The sequence below is a fragment of the Schistocerca cancellata genome, chromosome 7 (assembly GCF_023864275.1).
Source record: "Schistocerca cancellata isolate TAMUIC-IGC-003103 chromosome 7, iqSchCanc2.1, whole genome shotgun sequence".
NCBI classification, from domain to species: domain Eukaryota; kingdom Metazoa; phylum Arthropoda; class Insecta; order Orthoptera; family Acrididae; genus Schistocerca; species Schistocerca cancellata.
In genome coordinates, this window is record NC_064632.1 from 151248696 (window position 1) to 151265826 (window position 17131).

Below are 17131 nucleotides of genomic sequence, written 5' to 3' on the forward strand. Positions count from 1 at the left end.
AGAAATTTGGTTCATTGATGAAGAAGCTTCAGTATGTTTCTGTCATATTCTTCGGGACCTACAGAACGTTGTGTAACATGACAGGTACGAAATAACAATTTGTACAACCTGTATATTTCTCAGACGGTTAGCGTGTCGGTTATTGCCTTTGTGACCAACTACATCATTGGTTCATTTTGCAGACGTCCCTGGCAAAAAAAGAGAAATTCCAAAAACGTCTGCTGGAATCCTGCAAAAGCATTCGATAGCATACGGGGATGTTACAAACAGCGACAGTACGTGATGAGAGGATTCTATGAGTATGTGCTAGGAAACGGAGGAGATTTCGAACATTGGTTATTCGTTTATATGTAAACTATTGATTCATTAATAGCCCAAAAACCGTATGTTTATGAGGTTTTCTATTGTTATCTAGTGATGAATCAGTCCCAAAATCAGAATTATTTCCCATACACCAATCTACAGAGAAAAAGCTGCCTCTTCTGGTAATGGATGATAACGACTTCAAGCTTGTGGCCAAATAAAATCATATCTGCTCTCTAGCTTCACCTGAGAAGAGGAACTAGCTGCTCCAACGATCAGGAGTCCAGTGTACATCTTGATGTGCCCACTGAAATCTCTCCTTCGACGATTGGAATGCATAACACATCTGTTGCACGCCTCGCACACCAACCGCCATAACAAAAGGCACTGTGCTCGGTCCTCAACATTGAAGTTGCTTCCATTAGCCGCCGCAAGGTCGAGCAGTAGATGCAATGGGATCGCCATCCTATTCCGGCAAATATCGGTTATCACCGTTTAGTGCTGTTCACGTACATCGCCAAGCTGTTTGGACTCTGACCCTGCGTTATCGAAGACGCTACAGCCATGCGACAGTTCTAGAAACGTCGGAAATACAGCCCGACTGACACAGTACTGGGGAAACTTGGGTACGATACCGCAAATGACATACTTTAGTAGAATCCTCCGGTTCGTCCTTTGAAAGTAAACCTACAAACCTATTATTCTAAGACTTAGATTGTCTATCCCAATCGACACAGCCGACAGGAAATACTAGCCTACAGATTCCGAGGTGCATTCAAGTTCTAAGGCCTCCGATTTTTTTTCTAGTTAACTACTCACCCGAAATCGATGAAACTGGCGTTACTTCTCGACGTAATCGCCCTGCAGACGTACACATTTTTCACGACGCTGACACCATGATTTAATGGCAGCGGCGAAGGCTTCTTTAGGAGTCTGTTTTGACCACTGGAAAATCGCTGAGGCAATAGTAGCACGGCTGGCGAATGTGTGGCCACGGAGAGTGTCTTTCATTGTTGGAAAAAGCCAAAAGTCACTAGGAGCCAGGTCAGGTGAGTAGGGAGCATGAGGAACCACTTCAAAGTTGTTATCACGAAGAAACTGTTGCGTAACGTTAGCTCGATGTGCGGGTGCGTTGTCTTGGTGAAATAGCACACGCGCAGCCCTTCCCGGACGTTTTTGTTGCAGTGCAGGAAGGAATTTGTTCTTCAAAACATTTTCGTAGGATGGACCTGTTACCGTAGTGCCCTTTGGAACGCAATTGGTAAGGATTACGCCCTCGCTGTCCCAGAACATGGACACCATCATTTTTTCAGCACTGGCGGTTATCCGAAATTTTTTTGGTGGCGGTGAATCTGTGTGCTTCCATTGAGCTGACTGGCGCTTTGTTTCTGGATTGAAGAATGGCATCCACGTCTCATCCATTGTCACAACCGACGAAAAGAAAGTCCCATTCATGCTGCCGTTGCGCGTCAACATTGCTTGGCAACATGCCACACGGGCAACCACGTGGTCGTCCGTCAGCATTCGTGGCACCCACCTGGATGACACTTTTCGCATTTTCAGGTCGTCATGCAGAATTGTGTTCACAGAACCCACAGAAATGCCAACTCTGGAGGCGATCTGTTCGACAGTCATTCGGTGATCCCCCAAAACAATTCTCTCCACTTTCTCGATCATGTCGTCAGACCGGCTTGTGCGAGCCCGAGGTTGTTTCGGTTTGTTGTCACACGATGTTCTGCCTTCATTAAACTGTCGCACCCACGAACGCACTTTCGACAGATCCATAACTCCATCACCACATGTCTCCTCCAACTGTCGATGAAATTCAGTTGGTTTCACACCATGCAAATGCAGAAAACGAATGATTGCACGCTGTTCAAGTAAGAAAAACGTCGCCAGTATTTAAAACAGTTCTCATTCTCGCCGCTTGCGGTAAAATTCCATCTGCCGTACGGTGCTGCCATCTCTGGGACGTATTGACAATGAACGCGGCCTCATTTTAAAACAATGCGCATGTTTCTATCTCTTTCCAGTCTGGAGAAAAAAAATCGGAGGCCTTAGAACTTGAATGCACCTCGTAATAATGAAGTCATAAAATTAGCTGATAGCTTTCTCTTTAGGTCAGATGAAGACAATGACTGGTGTGTAAGGGTACCATTATCGATGCCCTATTAAGATTTTCGATATCGGTAGCACGTTTTCTTACGGTGTTGTTGGTTCTAGAAAGCGTGATGCAATGACTCCATAAAGATAAGAAATGATAGCTCGCTCTTACTATACGATTACAGCGAACAGTCATTTCTTGTCTTTGTGTGGTCATGGGATCTGCCATAAACATTTCTATTTTATACATACGAGGGTTTTGCCGGCCGGAGTGGCCGAGCGGTTCTAGGCGCTACAGTGGAGCGATCACTACGGTCGCAGGTTCGAAACCTGCCTCGGGCATTGATGTGTGTGATGTCCTTAGGTTAGTTAGGTTTAATTAGTTCTAAGTTCTAGGCGACTGATGACCTCACAAGTTAGGTCGCATAGTGCTCAGAGCCATTTGAACCATTTGACCCATACGAGGGTTGGAACTTTAATAGTGGCAACTATTTATTTACAGCTCATACAAAATAGACACGTGTTTCAAAGTTTTACTGAGCTTCAGAAAAGCCACCAGCATTGTGTATAAACCGTTGCCACCGACGTGGAAGTTGTAGGATACTCTTAGTAGTACCAGTTGTGTTGAAAGCTCGAGCGGTGCAGTCTATTGCCCGAGTAATTTGTAGCAGTTCCGAAGCGAATGCAGTGAATCGAGTTGATCTCACGAGGGCTTAAGTCATGGGAGTGCAGTAGGTGGTGTGACAGTTATCAGCCCCATCAGTCAAACAAATCAGTAACAACTTGCACTGTACGTGCTTGACCATCGTCCTGCAAAATGATGGTCAGATACTGCAGAAAGAGTCACCATCTCTGTCTCTAAGCTGGTCGTTGGTTGTGTTCCAAAAATGAACAGCTTAGAGACAGAAGTGGTGAGACCTTCTGCAGGATCTGAATATCATTTTACAGGACAGTGTGTCGATGCAAGCTGTTTTTGATTTGTTTCGCTGATGAGGCTGTTAAGTGCTATACCACCTACTGCGCTCCCCTGACTTAAGCCCTCGTGAGTTCAACTCGATTTCTAAACTGAAGGAAACACTTCACGGCATTCGCTTCAGAACTGTTACAAATTCGTCGGGCAATAGACCGCGCCACCCGAACTGTCAATACAACTGGCACTACTAAGAGTATCCTACAACTTTCACATCTCTTGGCAACGGGTTATACATAATGCTGGTGACTACTTTGAAGGTCAGTAAAACTTTGAAACACGTATCACTTTTGTACGAGCTGTAAATCAATAGTTGCCACTATTATGTTTCAAACCTCGTAAAATACACGACTGGACATTAGCTTTTCAGAGCATTCACACAAGGTTGGCGCCGGTAGTGACACCTACAACGTGCTGACATGAGGAAAGTTTCCTACCGATTTCTCATACACAAACAGCAGTTGACCGGCGTTGCCTGGTGAAACATTGTTGTGCTGCCTCGTGTAAGGAGGAGAAATGCGTACCATCACGTTTCCGACTTTGATAATGGTCGGATTGTAGCCTATCGCGATTGTGGTTTATTGTATCGCGACATTGCTGCTTGCGTTGGTCGAGATCCAATGACTGTTAGCAGAATATGGAATCGGTGGGTTCAGGAGGGTAATACGGAACGCCGTGCTGGATCCCAACGGCCTCCTATCACTAGCAATCGAGATGACAGGCATGTAATCCTCATGGCTGTAACGAATCGTGCAGCCACGTCTCGATCCCTGAGTCAACAGATGGGGACGTTTGCAAGACAACAACTATCTGCACGAACAGTTCGACGACGTTTGCAGCGACATGGACTATCAGCTCGGAGACCATGGCTGCGGTTACCCTTGACGCTGCATCACAGACTGGAGCGCGTGCGATGGTGTGCTCAACGACGAACCTGGGTGCACGAATGGCGAAACGTCATTTTTTCGGATGAATCACGGTCGCATCCGTGACTGGTGACATCGCGGTGAACGCACATTGGAAGCGTGTATTCGTCATCGCCATACTGCCGTATCACCCGGCGTGATGGTATGGGGTGCCATTGGTTACACGTCTCGGTCACCTCTTGTTCGCACTGACGGCATTTTGAACAGTGGACGTCACATTTCAGATGTGTTACGACCCGTGGCTCTACCGTTCATTCCATCCCTGCGAAACCCTACATTTGAGCAGGATAATGCACGACCGCCTGTTGCAGATCCTATACGGGCCTTTCTGGATACAGAAAATGTTCGACTGCTGTCAATTGGTGAGAGATCTGGAGAATGTGCTTTAAAACGTATGGTCAATGGTGTCCGAGCAACTGGCTCGTCACAATACGCCAGTTACTACTGTTGATGACCTGTAGTATCGTGTGGAAGCTGCATGGTCAGCTGTACCTGTACACGCCATCGAAGCTCTGTTTGACTCAATGCCCAGGCGTGTCAAGGCCGTTATTGCGGCCAGAGGTGGTTGTTCTGGGTACTGATTTCTCAGGATCTATGCATCGAAATTGCGTGAAAATGTAATCACATGTCAGTTCTAGTATTATATATTTGTCCAATGAATACCCGTTGATCATCTGCATTTCTTGGTGTAGAAATTTCAATGGCCAGTAGTGTAATAGTTATGGCTATTGCACTGGTGGAAATATATGTTAATGTTAACGACGAAAGCTACAGTTTGAGAATGGACAATGTAGTCCGAAACCATTCATCATAAACAAAATTTTTGAATGCAGCTGTGACAGAAATTGGACAAATTAAAAAATAGTGTATCCGATTATTTTCCACAGAATTACAGCAACGAGTTATAATTTTCTAAACACAACATTTTTTCTGTCGTGTAGCTAACGTGTTTAAATCAGCTGTTTACAAATCATTTTATGTTAAATTTCTCTCAATTTTAGTCTGGAAGACATAAACGTTCAATATTTTAGAGGCGAATGCAACGTACTGTAACAGAAGTACCTGTGTCACGTGATGCCCTTGTGGCAGAATGCTCATTTAAGTGAAATATTCAAATGAGTGCAACTTTTCCTGAAATCACAATTATAGGAACCCTTCAAACGAACTGTGGACCAGAAATAAAGTTGCTGGTGTCACAGAGCGACAAGTTTCGTCTATGGCGTATTAGAAGGCACATTGAGTTGCGCATTCAGGAAAGTGGGCAACCTTTTGAGCGCCTCAGATGAACATTTCGCCGCCAGAACTCCCATATTAACACAGCCAGTTGTGTACCTCATATTGCATCCAACTCTGTAACTTTTAAAGTTTCTAGTTCGTTAGCTACAATTGTTATAAATGTAATATAAATTAATTCGTACACAGTTTGTTTACGTACGTCATGGAACGAAAGAAAAAAGTGTTCTATTTAAAAATTAGTCCTTGTTTACGTAACTCTCTGGAAAATAACTGAATAAACTGTATTCATAATCCTGCAGAAAGAGTCATGTTATTGACGTGTTCTTTTCACTTATTATTCTATGAGTTACAGAGAAAAATACGTTACCTGAAACATCTTGCATACCTGAAACAAGTTGTTTTAAAAAATATTTAAAATGTTCAGAATTCAACAGCAAAGTTCATAGGTTTGTTTCATAAATAAGTAGAAACCAAGTCCTTTATCAGAAATTTGCAACATGTCTGCCAAATAATTGTCACTGAATAACAAAATCCCTGCGCCTCCACAGCAACTTACTTATCTTTACTTCAGAATATAGGACATGTTTCAACGTTTATGTCCCTCTCGACTTCAGAAATAAAAGTATGAATCGTAGTAGTTTAGTCACAAGGATTTATCAAGAAAAACACAGCGGTAAATACAATTACATACTATGACCTTTTATACCTCTACGTAACTCTACGTATATATACAGATAATAGGGCCGCACAAACCACACACACACGAAGTGCACCACCATCGTTGGTACTCTTTCCTAAGTACAAAGCGAACCACTTTGATTAGCTCGTGTGTAAGTGTATTTGCAAGACTCCTCGTTTAAGGACCGCTTTTACTCAGACAGCCATATCACAAATATTTATTTTCAATTTCTATATTAAACATAGAGATGAATTTTTAGTCCCATTCCGGGCCCTGATCATACATTCAAAGAAGTGTAAAATATCTTTTTCAAGGTATACTGCACCAAAATTTATCTGCAGTTACGCGTGAATTCGGCATACTTTATTTCCCACAACCAGTGATGTGAGGATCATCTGTACCTACGTGCGTAGGTTCCGCCTGGTAAACAGTGCTTCGTTTTAATGAAGACAGCAGGACAGGAACTCCATTAAAAATAATGGCGTTCGAATTGCCTGATGAGCTGAGACAAGCACAGCCTGAATTCTCCGTATGCCATTAGAATCGATCACAGAGTCTCCAGCGCTGCCATTTCCTGTCACGGTCTTTCCTGCTGGAGGTGACCTCGTTTTCTGGAAAAAGATACGACTGCGAAGCGAAAATCGGATGATCTCAGTCTGAACAACAATAATCGTACAGATCACATGCGGGAAAAACTACAGGTTAAGTCATTAAAATGATATCCTACAGAACACATTCCCCTTATTACACTCTTGTGAAATTTGCACTGAATGTCACTGAATGACAGATCAGGCCTGCAGGCCGCCGGTTGCCTACCCATGGTGTGTGGCACTCCGTATGACTTCCAGTAATTCTGCCATTTCCACCTGAGCATTTCCATATGGTATAGGCTAGCGACTAAAGTAGCCTCACAGTCGAATCCAATTGGGTCTGTATAGGCCCTGGGTCACAGTCCACCATGTCAACTGTTGTCTTTCCATAGTTCGTTAGTCCAGTGGCCAACTTGCCAATGCCCAACCACAAAACATTTCTGACATCGTGGCTGATGGCACTGGAAGAGCTGTGCCCGCTCACACTTACAACATCTTTCGTCAATAGATAAATTGCCTCGTCCATTAAGCTCTTCAGTTGCTGTATTTTCTCTTGCTCCACAGCTATCGTAACGACAGCATTCAAATCTTCTGAAGTACCTGCCCGAAATCTCCCCGACATATCAAGTGGCAAGCCCTTCATGAAAGTGTCCAAGCTCTATGCTGTGCTTCCTGGAGGATAACGTCATTCGCTTCATCACTTCTCATTAGCTTATGAGTACGCCCATCATCTTTTCTTTCCAATCACTGAAACTTTCTACTGACTGATTGTGCTTCTGTACCATTCCACTCAATTGCTCCTGAAAAATCTTCGCATTCTTCTGTTTCCTTGATCGCTTCTCCAAAAACTCAAATGTCAGTGCATTTTTCAAATTCTCATTATACCACCCAAACACTTTTGCCTACCCCATCATCGTCAGATGTAAAACTCAAACTTTGGTGCTGCCTCCAGATCATTATTCTCAGATGGCTTGCAGAAAAGGCAATAATCAAACTAATGGCTGCTTTATCCACCCACCTTCTTTCATGGCACTCATTTGCCTGTGCAACTCTGCCATGTCCGCCAACAACTGCAGTGCCTCATTTATTAACAGCTTAATCGACTCCTATCTGGAAACATCCTGCGATCTGGATTCTGTCATTGTCATATCTTTATCCTCAATACGCAATAACGTATAATATACAAACATTACCAGGACAATATCCACTCGCAATCACAGGCTACTACCCTACAATTCAGCATGAGTATTGGGGCAAGGGTTGTACGGGACCACTCTGCATTGTTGCCAGATGTATCCAATATGGCGACTACGACATCATCCAAGATGGCGTCTTGTAGACTTCTTAACAGCGCATGACGTCATCCAAGATGATGGCAATGACTTCGTTCAACATGGCGGATTTAGGCGGGAAAGTACCACGCCCCCCCCCCCAGAAAAATGGCAGGAGTTCAAATTCCAACAGGATAATGCATCACACCACGGTTATCTCTACTAAGCAATAAGAAAATCGCGGAAGATAGGTCACTTGGCCTACCTCCACTAACCTAAGTCACCTGACCGCCACTTCCTCCTATTAACTGGCGCCAAATTTGAATTTTGGCAGTAAACAAAGGTCACTTGAGGTTTCATTGCTAATCTAAGAAAATGGTTCAAATGAAAGGACACGTGTACTAACCTCGGTCACCTAACCGCCACCTCCTCCTAAGGACAATGCATCATACCACGATTATCTCTACTAAGCTAAAAAAATCACGGGAAGATAGCGCACTTGGCCTACCTAAGTCACCCAACCGTCACTTCTTCCTATGAACTAGCACCCAGTTTGAATTTTGGTGGTAAACAAAGGTCAATACGCATATCTCTACTAAGTTAAGAAAATGGCATAAAAGAAAGGACACTTGTACTAACCTCAGTCACCTGACCGCCACCTCCTCCTAAGGGTTCGTGGGGAAAGGACTTGGACATAAGTCTTTATTTAATCATTTTCATGCAGTACAGCCATTCAGTGTGTTCACCACGAGTTCCAGACTCCAACTGACTTAGTACACAGCGCCACCACCACCATCTGTGGCACCACAGATGGCCACCACCATCTGTGGCATAATCCAAGATGGTAGCATACATTGTATTCACCAAGAGCTCCAGACTCCAACTGACTTAGTACACAGTACCGGCACCAGAGGGCGCTATTGTCCATGATGTCATCTGATGATGCGACTACCGTTATTCAAGATGGTGGGCTAGATTGTGTTCACCATGAGGCCTAGTACATATTGACACCACCAGAGAGCGCTACTATCGAATGAATTTTCACGAATGCCATTCCCACCTGGACTTGGAAGGAAATACACTCCTGGAAATTGAAATAAGAACACCGTGAATTCATTGTCCCAGGAAGGGGAAACTTTATTGACACATTCCTGGGGTCAGATACATCACATGATCACAATGACAGAACCACAGGCACATAGACACAGGCAACAGAGCATGCACAATGTCGGCACTAGTACAGTGTATATCCACCTTTCGCAGCAATGCAGGCTGCTATTCTCCCATGGAGACGATCGTAGAGATGCTGGATGTAGTCCTGTGGAACGGCTTGCCATGCCATTTCCACCTGGCGCCTCAGTTGGACCAGCGTTCGTGCTGGACGTGCAGACCGCGTGAGACGACGCTTCATCCAGTCCCAAACATGCTCAATGGGGGACAGATCCGGAGATCTTGCTGGCCAGGGTAGTTGACTTACACCTTCTAGAGCACGTTGGGTGGCACGGGATACATGCGGACGTGCATTGTCCTGTTGGAACAGCAAGTTCCCTTGCCGGTCTAGGAATGGTAGAACGATGGGTTCGATGACGGTTTGGATGTACCGTGCACTATTCAGTGTCCCCTCGACGATCACCAGTGGTGTACGGCCAGTGTAGGAGATCGCTCCCCACACCATGATGCCGGGTGTTGGCCCTGTGTGCCTCGGTCGTATGCAGTCCTGATTGTGGTGCTCACCTGCACGGCGCCAAACACGCATACGACCATCATTGGCACCAAGGCAGAAGCGACTCTCATCGCTGAAGACGACACGTCTCCATTCGTCCCTCCATTCACGCCTGTCGCGACACCACTGGAGGCGGGCTGCACGATGTTGGGGCGTGAACGGAAGACGGCCTAACGGTGTGCGGGACCGTAGCCCAGCTTCATGGAGACGGTTGCGAATGGTCCTCGCCGATACCCCAGGAGCAACAGTGTCCCTAATTTGCTGGGAAGTGGCGGTGCGGTCCCCTACGGCACTGCGTAGGATCCTACGGACTTGGCGTGCATCCGTGCGTCGCTGCGGTCCGGTTCCAGGTCGACGGGCACGTGCACCTTCCGCCGACCACTGGCGACAACATCGATGTACTGTGGAGACCTCACGCCCCACGTGTTGAGCAATTCGGCGGTACGTCCACCCGGCCTCCCGCATGCCCACTATACGCCCTCGCTCAAAGTCCGTCAACTGCACATACGGTTCACGTCCACGCTGTCGCGGCGTGCTACCAGTGTTAAAGACTGCGATGGAGCTCCGTATGCCACGGCAAACTGGCTGACACTGACGGCGGCGGTGCACAAATGCTGCGCAGCTAGCGCCATTCGACGGCCAACACCGCGGTTCCTGGTGTGTCCGCTGTGCCGTGCGTGTGATCATTGCTTGTACAGCCCTCTCGCAGTGTCCGGAGCAAGTATGGTGGGTCTGACACACCGGTGTCAATGTGTTCTTTTTTCCATTTCCAGGAGTGTAGTTAAAGTCTCCACCACGATCCTCAACCGACCGACACGTCCCCTTACCATCCCATGTTGTTAGGCTAACATGCACTAACATGTACTAAAATGTACTAACATGCACTAACATGTACTAATGTGCACAGTGCATGATGTCCTCCAAGATGGTGGGGGGAAATGATGGGAAAACGATTCTGCCTATGATGGACATAAGTTTTTATTTTGCAAACAATGACTCCACCATGAGATCTAGACTCCAACTGACTTTGTACACATTACTGCCACCAGATGGTACCGTCATCCCTCCTGTGACCTAATCCCAGATGGTGGTCTGTAGGGGGAAAACGGTGTGAAAATGACTCAGGCTGTTCTGCGCTGCCTGACACTGTGGCCGAGCGGTTCTAGGTGCTTCAGTCCGGAACCACGCTGCTGCTATGGTTGCAGGTTCGAATCCTGCCTTGGGCGTGGATGTGTGAGGTGTCCTTAGGTTAGTTAGGTTTAAGTAGTTCTACGTCTAGGGGACTGATGGCCTCAGATATTAAGTCCCATAGTGCTCAGAGCGATTTGAACTATTTTTTGCGCTAGGCTGCTGGGGAGAGTAAGGAAAGAGTGCACTCTATTTATTTTGGAACATTTTATTTAGGGATGGAGTATATTTATCACACTGACACAAAACACTCGCCCTGATATGCTTGGGGTCACAATACACAGTCTGCAGAAACGCAAACAACTCCTAATTTTCCCCAAATAATCTCAGTACAGACCTGCAAACTGCTCCTAAATTATGCAGCACAGTGATGTGTAGACACACTCAGTACTCGTAAACTGTCCAAATAGCGCATGGCATAGCCTGCTGGCCCGCTCGCAAAATAATGCAATCAACACGTGCAAGCACAGCTCCCTCACACACTGTCTACTGGACCACGAAGTGACGCAGTCATCAGCTGTCAAACTATGCACAGATGCCCGCATACATGTGGCAGGGACATCCCTTTCATACTTGATTTCTGAGAAATTCCTATCCAATTACGTGTTCACCTAGATACAGGTGCTGATGTGATCTGGCGGGAGCGCGGCCGCAAGCCGCCACCAAACGCTGGTGAAAGTTGAATCTATTTTCAGGTATACAGCCACTGTTATACTGATGTCACAGAACTCCAAGGCGAAGCCTCCCCGAATGTGAGACACCTCCGGACAGCACTTGTCATCAATTGTAAATTGATGACAGAGTAGCTACAAACCTTCGCAAACCCATATAACAATGTTTTCAATCTCATACTCATGTCACATGACTATGTAACAAATAAGAATTTAGTTGACCTCGCGGAAATAGTTAACGCTCGCTTTCTTGATGTCTCAGCTTTTCTGCATGAAAATTCTTTCCCTAACAGAACGTTTTCACGAAAATAGTGCAGAATAACCCAGTCCATCACATATTACCCTTCCTGCTCTCAACATCCGCAAATGTTCTCACCACTATGTAGAGGCTCGTATATCCCAGCACAAAGGATGTGAATGAATCGACCATTATGATTGGCTCTTATCAAATGTACCCATCGAATTACTGATACTGTCGATATCGAAGCGCTGTCCCCCTTTTTTCGTTTTGCAGACGAGATTTTACACAGATCGCCATATTGCACTGACAATTAAATCATCCAAACTACCATACATATCTTCAAATACAGAAAGACTCTTACGATAGGACACACAGTAATCCTCTCTAGTCAGGCCATAACATAAACCATAGTAACTTTACAATGCAATACATGCACATTTTACATCACGTAAGCCACAGTAACTTTACAATACAATATATACACATTTTACACAAAGAGTGCAGTTATCTTTTACGTCCGTAAAGCATCCGAAAAAATTATGGTATGCCTACACTCACACCGGCTATATATCACGATGTTCTCCAGTCCTAGGGAAGCACCGATTGCACCAACAACTAAACCTTGCAAAGTGCCATACGTATCGTCAAATATAGAAAAACTCTTACTCATTTACACTGCTCTCCCACCGAGGACAGGAGTTAAATGTTAGTCTGTGAAACTGATCTCCATCACAGCAATATATCACTGCGTGCCGTGTAGATGTACACTCCTGGAAATGGAAAAAAGAACACATTGACACCGGTGTGTCAGACCCACCATACTTGCTCCGGACACTGCGAGAGGGCTGTACAAGCAATGATCACACGCACGGCACAGCGGACACACCAGGAACCGCGGTGTTGGCCGTCGAATGGCGCTAGCTGCGCAGCATTTGTGCACCGCCGCCGTCAGTGTCAGCCAGTTTGCCGTGGCATACGGAGCTCCATCGCAGTCTTTAACACTGGTAGCATGCCGCGACAGCGTGGACGTGAACCGTATGTGCAGTTGACGGACTTTGAGCGAGGGCGTATAGTGGGCATGCGGGAGGCCGGGTGGACGTACCGCCGAATTGCTCAACACGTGGGACGTGAGGTCTCCACAGTACATCGATGTTGTCGCCAGTGGTCGGCGGAAGGTGCACGTGCCCGTCGACCTGGGACCGGACCGCAGCGACGCACGGATGCACGCCAAGACCGTAGGATCCTACGCAGTGCCGTAGGGGACCGCACCGCCACTTCCCAGCAAATTAGGGACGCTGTTGCTCCTGGGGTATCGGCGAGGATCATTCGCAACCGTCTCCATGAAGCTGGGCTACGGTCCCGCACACCGTTAGGCCGTCTTCCGCTCACGCCCCAACATCGTGCAGCCCGCCTCCAGTGGTGTCGCGACAGGCGTGAATTGAGGGACGAATGGAGACGTGTCGTCTTCAGCGATGAGAGTCGCTTCTGCCTTGGTGCCAATGATGGTCGTATGCGTGTTTGGCGCCGTGCAGGTGAGCGCCACAATCAGGACTGCATACGACCGAGGCACACAGGGCCAACACCCGGCATCATGGTGTGGGGAGCGATCTCCTACACTGGCCGTACACCACTGGTGATCGTCGAGGGGACACTGAATAGTGCACGGTACATACAAACCGTCATCGAACCCATCGTTCTACCATTCCTAGACCGGCAAGGGAACTTGCTGTTCCAACAGGACAATGCACGTCCGCATGTATCCCGTGCCACCCAACGTGCTCTAGAAGGTGTAAGTCAACTACCCTGGCCAGCAAGATCTCCGGATCTGTCCCCCATTGAGCATGTTTGGGACTGGATGAAGCGTCGTCTCACGCGGTCTGCACGTCCAGCACGAACGCTGGTCCAACTGAGGCGCCAGGTGGAAATGGCATAGTAAGCCGTTCCACAGGACTACATCCAGCATCTCTACGATCGTCTCCATGGGAGAATAGCAGCCTGCATTGCTGCGAAAGGTGGATATACACTGTACTAGTGCCGACATTGTGCATGCTCTGTTGCCTGTGTCTATGTGCCTGTGGTTCTGTCAGTGTGATCATGTGATGTATCTGACCCCAGGAATGTGTCAATAAAGTTTCCCCTTCCTGGGACAATGAATTCACGGTGTTCTTATTTCAATTTCCAGGAGTGTACACTGTACTAGTGCCGACATTGTGCATGCTCTGTTGCCTGTGTCTATGTGCCTGTGGTTCTGTCAGTGTGATCATGTGATGTATCTGACCCCAGGAATGTGTCAATAAAGTTTCCCCTTCCTGGGACAATGAATTCACGGTGTTCTTATTTCAATTTCCAGGAGTGTATTTTCGTGGTACTTCTCGATATCAAGAACTAGGCAGCATCCTGCCAATCGATAGCGCAACATAATTCCAAGGATACAGACTGGAAATTATTTCTCTGCAAACCCCAGACTTTATCAAGGTGCAACATGCTGCAAACCACTGAGTAACTAGAAACAGATAGAGGAGAGTGATATTTCTACTCCAGATTACCAATGTTGGTGATGTAACAGATTCCAGATCATCCCTATAATTTACAAGCCAACAAAGGTCTTTCCTATGTCTAGAGAACAGGCAAACGTGTCTTCCACATGCTAGATGCACACACCACAATCGATCTTCTCTCAACTAAATAAAGGCACGAAATATGCAGGAGCAGTCAACCAAACAATTTACATGGAACGGAATAACAGTCCAGCACAAACGCACCTCCATACACAATCTTCTCAAATTTCCACTTGATCACGAATGCCACCCAATACATACTACGTATTAGTTCGCTATTCGGTCGTCTAGAGGACGGTAAAGTTAACTAAGATACATTCCTACACTGCAATAGGCCTATGCATTCAGACAGTTGCTGCCGTTAATGGGAAACACGAATCATTCCCACCACAGGTCATGCAAACACGGAATTATTCCAGAAAACCGGTCACATATATGTTTTATCATTATACTTACAATTAAATGTTTATGATTGCAGTCTCAATTGAACGGCATTCGACAGTGAGCGAAGTATCAGAAATACATCATCTTGACGGCAGTGGCTATGGAAATTTAAATATCTGTACTGGACATAGTCATTTGTTTTACACAAACACAAAAATTATAAACCTGATGCTCAAATGCGAACATATCATGCATCCACCACTACTGCTAAGTATAATACTTCTTCAATAACTGATTGCCTATGATACAAAATAATACTGACCGAAAATGTGAATGTCTCTTAGGTTTTTCTTGGAAGTGCTACCATTGTGTCTTAGAAAGAGAGACATAATCTGCCAAGTGTTAAAGAAAAAACCCGATCCCAACAACAACTGCCTGATACTGTCACAAGCGATCTTGCTTCTGCAGGCGCACCCAAGTATCCAGTATCCAGGTTAAAAGCTATACCCGCTTTAAAAATTGATGTACGACATGACCTCTGAATGAGGTGGGTTTTTCTCTGGGCAAATACTGTTACGGTGATCATAGGAATGTGTATTATCAGCCCACGATGCAACCTCGGGATAGAATTACCGCATTTTGAAAATGATTCAGCTAAGGAACATAGCATGTAAGCGGTATTTGCGACTCCCTCACACCGCTCCCAATTAGATAATTCTATAGTATTTGTAGCACATTCTGTCTCGATAACATATCGTAGGTTCTGCAATATATCCACTGAGTTACAGGCGATGACTTATTGAAGGAACACAAACAGCAGAAGTAGATGATGTTCTGATTGAGGTTGTAAGAAGAAAACTGTACACTAGCTTCTCAAATCTCTAGTGTTACGCTATCCTCTAGAAATTATGTCCATGATTTGAAATCAGGTCTTTGCATTCAAGCACATACCTGCGTTGGATCCTATTGACAATGTCCTTAATGATTACAACCACTATTAAATCCTATTTCTGGCACTCTCATATCTCGAAATGAGTCACCTTCCTCGAACCTGTCTGCTACAGTATAATTACAACCTGGTTTTAGCCAGTGCCTACACATCTTGCAACTGCGCCCATTTCTGCAGCTTCGCACTTGTAATCGTTCCATTGTAAGTCGGAACTGAGCAGAAGTCGGAGTAAGACGCATCCACCACCTTCTGCAACCTGTGCAGAAACAGAGCGACCTGAGTTAGTGCGACAGGAGCATGTTTTGACCATTCGTTGGAAATGCGCACATTGTGGTACGTCTCCAACCTAGGTACAGATACTACAGATCTGTCTTCATTCAAATCTATCACCCCAACATGCTATCATCGTTATTCTCTACCCCCAAACAGAGAAAAATTACGAACTATAACAGCTCATCTGATATAGAAGTCACCTAGGTGCCATTGCTCTCGCGATGACGCATAGCTGTGGTGCGGTCCAGTGCTTCCCCAGAATAGCGAAGCGAGCAGCCCTCCAAGCATTCCTAACGGTATACCCAGTCACTCACCGAATTCACACCTCAAACTGCTGCTGCTACTACCGCCTTTGTGGCACAATCCTATTAAATATACAGGCACTGCTGAGGCCACTTTAAAGTTTGATCACCTATACTCCAGGTGAATGATCGTATCCCACAGACTATACTAAATCGCATGAGACGCCCCCTCTGGTCCTGTTTAGTTGTTTGAAACACTGTTTTCTAAGACGCTGTTGTACAATGCCAAACATGTCGTTTTTCTGCCATGACATCAAGGCCTGTGCCAAGTTCTAAACTGACATTAAGAAGCTCTGATACATGGCATTTCGCAGGAAACTACGTGTTGCACGAGGTAAATCATATTATTATGGCGGATAGCATAACATGACACACATCGGCTTATTTGAAATAAAAGACAGTTACAACATAAGCAAACTGGAAGAGTTTCATCGCATTGGCGTAGGTTTCCAAACTACATGCTGAAGGTGATTCACGAGCTCTACATTCAGACTCGTCTCTCACTCTGATGGAATAGCTAATGGCTCTGCGGTCCCTTTCGACCGATTCCTCATATCGCCGGTTTCACCTGGGTTATTCCATTATTGTATTGTTTATCACACATTAGGTAGATTTTGCAAGAGTGTTGTTGGTCTGCGTTTAAACTGTTGAGTTGCCATCCAGTTAAGTGAATACAACAACTCTTGGCTGCCTGTCGTTTACGAAGTTGAGCGACTTTCCCAGGTCGATCCTTGGAGCACTGTCTGAGTCCCAGTTCTCTCTTG